Raw genomic sequence first — 6,000 nt, 5'->3', positions numbered from 1 at the left:
AAAAATAATGAAATGGTATTTATATTATTATTTTATTATGTGTGGGGGGTCCTTAAGATAAATACATACATTGATTAGTTAATTTAAATTAATATTATTTTATTATATTTTCTATGGGGTCCTAAAATAAATAAATAAATGGACAGACAGACAGATTGATTGATTGATTTTTGAACTTCTTTATTTATTGCTTAAAGCTCCCAGAGCGTTGTCTCACAGGCTCCTGCTTCACAATCGCCAAGCACCACTTCCATAAGTTGAAACGCATGTTTTCAGTCTGTTTTGAACCAGGACTATCAGGGAGAGCGAAGCAGTCCCCACTACCACAAATTATGCAGTCGAGTTTCCCGCATTTGGGGAAATCAGGGCAGCCACCGGAGTGCAATGGATGAGCCGCCTGGGAGAACCACCTTAGTGATCATGGTATCTCCTGCCAGGTAATGAGTTGTACAGCCCGGCGCCATCCTCCCACTTCCTCGGCTTCAGCCGGGCGGGAGGTTTTCCCAGCACAGTCCTCGGTCCTTCGGCCTTCGGGCTTCTTCGGGATCCTTCGGGCTTCTTTGGCCTCGGAGCGCTGCATGCGGGAGCTAGCTGCTGCCCAGACGCCCGGTGCACCGTGACCGATGTTGGTTGACCGACCTACCACCTTGATTAGACAGGTTTCACTAGCAACCCAAGGTGCACCTCGCTTTAGTAAACCAGCCACCCATCGCTGGAGCTTATTGGCTGGAAGAAAACAGGAGGGGTGGACTGGGCGGATGTGAATGAAAACAGCCGCCAACAGCAAAGACAGGCGGAGGCGGAGACAGGGAGGCAGGAGGCAAGCTGCGAAAGAGGAAGGCGACCCTGGCCCGGAGACCGAGGAAGAGCCTCGGCGGCCGCACACGGCAGCAGAGCACCTCGGAAGACCCGCGCGAGGCCGCGAGTGATCTGGGGCAGCGCTGGGTACACGCGAGACTTGAGCCGTGCTTGCCCTCCTTGATCCACTGTGGATTCACGCTAGCAAGGATAGAGGTTGCTGGTTCTTTCTGGAAGATGCCCCCTTGTAAGTTGCAGGCTCCCGTCTGATGAGTGGACGAGATCTCTGTCATCTATCCATCCATCCATCCATCCATCAATCCATCCATCCATGAGGTGGAACGGGTAACAGGGAGTCTTAAATGGGTGGCGAGAGGAGAGCCACAGAAGGGGATCAGTATGAAGGCAACGCATATTCTAATTCAAAAGACATAACTAAAATTTCAAAAGAATGGCAATAAAAAAAAAATGAAGACAGACAGGGAAGGAGAAAAAAAAAAAAAAAACATAGGGCTGTCGTTAGAAAAGAGGGCTTCCACGTTGCCTATTTGGGGAGAAAAACGAGCAGCCCTCGTTACGCCATACCACTTGAACAGCCCGATCTCGCCGATCTCGAAGCTAAGCAGAGTCGGGCTGGTTAGTACTTGGATGGGAGACCGCCTGGGAATGAGTGCCGTAAGCTTTTGCCTTCTGCCAGCAGGAGTCGCCCTTCGCCTCGTCTTCTTTTCCTCCTTCCACCCTACAGAAGCTGGGCTTTGGCAGCCGAGTGATCTGGGGCAGCCCTGGGTACACGCTCGAGACTTGAGCCGTGCTTGCCCTCCCTTGATGCCACTGTGGGATTGCAGGTTGGAAAGGACACGAGGCTGCTGGTCCTTTCTGGACATGCCCTTGTAAGTTGCAGGCTCCCGCTGAAGAGCTGGACGAGATCTATCTGTCTTCTATCCATCCATCCACATCCATGAGGAGGAACGGGAACAGGGTCTTAAATGGGTGGCAGGCGAGAGAGCCGACAGAAGGGGATCAGCATGAAGGACAACGGACATTCAAATTTAAAAGAATGGCAAAAAAAAAAATGAAGACAGACAGGGAAGGAGAGAAAAAAAAAAAACATAGGGCTGTCGTTAGAAAAGAGGGCTTCCAAAGTTGAGATGTTTTTCATAAAACAGAGGTTTTCTGATCATTCCATATTTTCTGTTGGGAAAAACTTTCTGTTTATTTGTGTATGCACACCTTGCCTTCCACAATACTTTTTATCACGTTATTCGGTCCCAATCTTCTTCCCGACCTCTTTCCCTGACCTCCCAAACACCACCAAGTCTCTATCCAGCTTGATGTCTACTATGTGTCTCTGCCTTACTTCCTTCCATATCCTTGCCACTGTGGGAGTCCCATGATGTCCATACTGACTTATTTTTTCTTTTACATCCGCCCTGGGACATTTAGGCCCTTGTAAATTCTTTTCTTTACTTAAAGCCAGGTTGGTTTCTAGTGCTTCATGGCCCAGCCAGGCTATATCTGCTACTTGATTATTTGGAAACTTTCCCCAAATCTTCCCATATCAGTTTAGATTCCTCTAGATTTCCCGTAATGTTTACTGGCTCCCTTTCCTTACTTTTCCACTAATTCTTTCCACCTCCTCCACAAGTCCTTTTCATCCTGCTGAAGCCACAATCTTTGATACAGTCCATCAACCTCCTGTATAGTTTGGGTAATCTAAACTCATATGGTTTCTTGTTCTGGGTTTTAAAAGCCCAAACCTTCTTAGATGACCACCCATCATGTACCTGGCTAAACCGCCCTCCCTTCCGCCTGTAAAAGGATATGAAACGCGTGTATTTCAATCTTAACAAGATCCTAAGTCCAGAAACCTTTTCCCCTTCTTTTTTTTTTTTACTTTCTGTCTTGGACCTTCTCATCTGTAGACCTCCCAAAAAAAAAACATTGTCTTCATTTTCCTTAGAATATATTTTGTCCGTAAAAACTGTTGCCAGAAAGAGCCTGGGCAAAATTATTGACTTAATTAGCAAATTTTGCCCTCATATGTTAGTCTCCTAGTCCTCCAGAGACTTGTGAGCTTGTATAACTTTCTTCCATCTCCTTCCAGTCTCTTTTCCTCCTTCTCCTCTCCAAAATGGATCCCTAATATTTTAACCTCTATGTATTTTCATGTCGTAAAGTCCTCCTGCCTTGCCTGCAGATGGCACCGGATTTCCTTATTTAATTGGGCTCTTTTTTTTTGAATTCTGTTCCTAGAGATATCTGATCATATCCGCTAACTTCCCAATTTTACTTAATGTCATATTAACAACAGTTGCTGTGTGTCTTAAAGTCAACTCCTTTCTATATTCGAACCTCTTTCCTCCATTTTCATTACCTTCCTTCTTGCAATTTTCACATTATGAACCCTATAAGAACACAAAACACTTTCTATAATTCTTCTTACTATTTTCTTTGGTGGAAAAACATTTGCTAAATACGATAGTTTTGGGATTGTAACTGCCTTCATCAGCAATATCTTCCTTCTATTGATAAGTTCTAACCTCCAAAATCCTGCTTTTTTTTATCTTTTTCCCATTTCTTTCCACTCCATCCTCTCTGTATTCTTAACCCCAATACTTTCCAACATTTGACAACCTTATTCTTCCTAGTGGTTTTTCCTTCCATTTCCAACGGATTCCATGAGGAACACAAAGTAAAACCAGCGGTACCCAAGGATTCTCGAAGGGCACAGTACCAAGGAGTCCAGTCTTCATCTCAGGTCACTGGGGAGCATCCATGTCTCACAAACATATAGAAGAAGGAAGCACAGGACTCTAAGACTTGGCCTTGCTCTTGCAGAGATATTGGGAGCGCACACACCCTTCCAGTGACCTCATGAACCACCAAGCTCTCCCCATCTGTCTACTGACTTCATAGGAAGAGTCACCAGGGACATGAATGTCACTGCCAAGGAAGTAAACCACTCAACAAGGTCAACACACCTCCAAACAGACACACTGCTGATATCTGTGCCCAAGAGGTCATTAAAGGCCTGGCTGTTGGTTCATCCAGGACACTCACAAGCCCAGACACTCAGACTCTCACTCAGTCTCTTGAGCACCCTGATCAGAGCCTCCATTGACTCCAGCAATCACAGCATCATCAGCAAAGTCAATATTCATGAATCTTTCTTCTCCAACAGATGCCCACAGCCGCTGAACCCCATGACCCTGCACAACACCCAGTCCATACAAGCACTGAACAAAGTAGGAGCAAGAACACACCCTGACGAACCCAGAATCAACTGGGAAAAAACAGAGGTTCTGTCTCCACACACTCACAGTACCAGTGTACGGCTGGCCATGATATCCAGCAACTGGGAATCCCACTAGTCTCAGGAACTCCCACAGGAAGCTCAACAACTGAGTCGAATGCTTTGGAAAATCGCAAAGGTGCTAAAACTTTGCCAATTCACGTTGCCCCATGCCACTGTGGATTGCACGCTAGCAAGGACACGAGGTTGCTGGTCCTTTCTGGACATGCCCCCTTGTAAAGTTGCAGGCTCCCCGCCTGAAGAGCTGGACAGATCTATCTGTCTATCATGTATCCATCCATCCATCCATCCACCCCATGAGGTGGAACGGGTAACAGGGGTCTTAAATGGGTGGCAGAGCAGAGAGCCGAAGAAGGATCAGATGAAGGACAACGTACATTCTAATTCAAAAGACATTCAAAAATTTCAAAAGAATGGAAAAAAAGAAGCAGAAGGAGGAAAAAAAAACATAGCTGTCGTTCAGAAAGAGGGCTTCCAAAGTTGCATATTTGGGAGAAAAGGAGAGCCCTCGTTACTGGGAATACCGAGTGCTGTGTTTTGCCTTTCTGCCAGCAGGAGTCGCCTTCACCTCGTCTTTTCTTTCCTCCTTCCACCCGTGTCAGTTGGCCTTGGCAGCAAGGAAAGCGCTTAAAATCAGTAAAGAGGCACAAAATAATGAATGTTATTTATATTATTATTTTATTAGTGTGGGGGTCCTTAAGATAAATAATACATTGATTAGTTAATTTAAATTAATATTTTTTTATTATAATTTTTCTATTGGGCGGGGGTCCTTAAAATAAATAAATAAATGGACAGACAGACAGATTGATTGATTGATTTTTGGAACTTCTTTATTTATTGCTTAAAGCTCCCAGAGCGTTGTCTCACAGGCTCCTGCTTCACAATCGCCCAAGCACCACTTCCATAAGTTGAAACGCATGTTTTCAGTCTGTTTTTGAACCAGGACTATCAGGAGAGCGCAACGCAGTCCCCCACTACCACAAATTATGCAGTCGAGTTTCCTGCATTTGGGAAATCGCAGGGTCAGCACACCCGAGTGCAATGGATGAGCCTCGCCCTGGGAGAACCACCTTAGTGATCATGGTATCTCCCCTGCCAGGTAAGTATGAGTTGTACAGCCCGGCTCATCCTCCCACTTCCTCGGCTTCATCGCCGGCGGCGGGAGGTTTTCCCAGCACAGTCCTCGGTCCTTCGGCCTCCTTCGGGCTTCTTCGGGATCCTTCGGGTTCTTTGCCTCGGAGCGTGCATGCGCTGGAGCTAGCTGCTGCCCAGACGCCGCGTGCACCGTGACCCTGATGTTAGTTGCACCGACCTCACCACCTTGATTAGACAGGTTTCACTAGCAACCCCAAGGTGCACCTCGCTCTTATGAAACCAGCCACCCATCGCTGGAGCTATTGGCTGGAAGAGAAACAGGAGGGGTAGGACTGGGCGGGATGCTGAATGAGAAACAGCCGCCAACAGCAAAGAAGCAGGCAGGCGGCAGACAGGAGGCAGGAGGCAAGCTGGCGAAAGAGGAAGGCGACTCCTGCGCCCGGAGACCGAGAGGAAGAAGCCCTCGGCGTGGGCGCGCTACACGGCAGCAGAGCACCCTCGGAAGACCTCGCGCCGAGGCCGCGAAGTGATCTGGGGCAGCGCTGGGTACACGTTCGAGACTTGAGCCGGTGCTTGCCCTCCCTTTGATGCCACTGTGGGATTGCACGCTTAGCAAGGATACGAGGTTGCTGGTTCTTTCTGGAAGATGCCCCCCTTTGTAAAGTTGCAGGCTCCCCGCCTGATGTGCTGGACGAGATCTCTGTCTATCTATCCATCCATCCATCCATCCATCAATCCATCCATCCATGAGGTGGAACGGGTAACAGGGGAGTCTTAAATGGGTGGCTAGA

General features: G+C 47.4%; 1 non-coding gene and 1 pseudogene across 1 annotated transcript; both read right to left on the bottom strand.

Annotated features, from left to right (window-relative positions):
* Positions 1–297: 297 nt before the first annotated feature.
* On the bottom strand, positions 298–445 carry LOC120522067 (annotated as a pseudogene).
* Positions 446–5,061: 4,616 nt separating this feature from the next.
* On the bottom strand, positions 5,062–5,221 carry LOC120522060. The gene has a single exon (XR_005632276.1). It is a non-coding gene; the product is annotated as a U1 spliceosomal RNA (small nuclear RNA).
* Positions 5,222–6,000: the final 779 nt, after the last annotated feature.

The sequence above is a fragment of the Polypterus senegalus genome, unplaced genomic scaffold (genome assembly GCF_016835505.1).
Source record: "Polypterus senegalus isolate Bchr_013 unplaced genomic scaffold, ASM1683550v1 scaffold_1044, whole genome shotgun sequence".
In the NCBI taxonomy this organism is placed as follows: domain Eukaryota; kingdom Metazoa; phylum Chordata; class Cladistia; order Polypteriformes; family Polypteridae; genus Polypterus; species Polypterus senegalus.
Note: the sequence above shows the minus strand (reverse complement) of the source record. Positions and strands in the feature narration are given on the sequence as shown.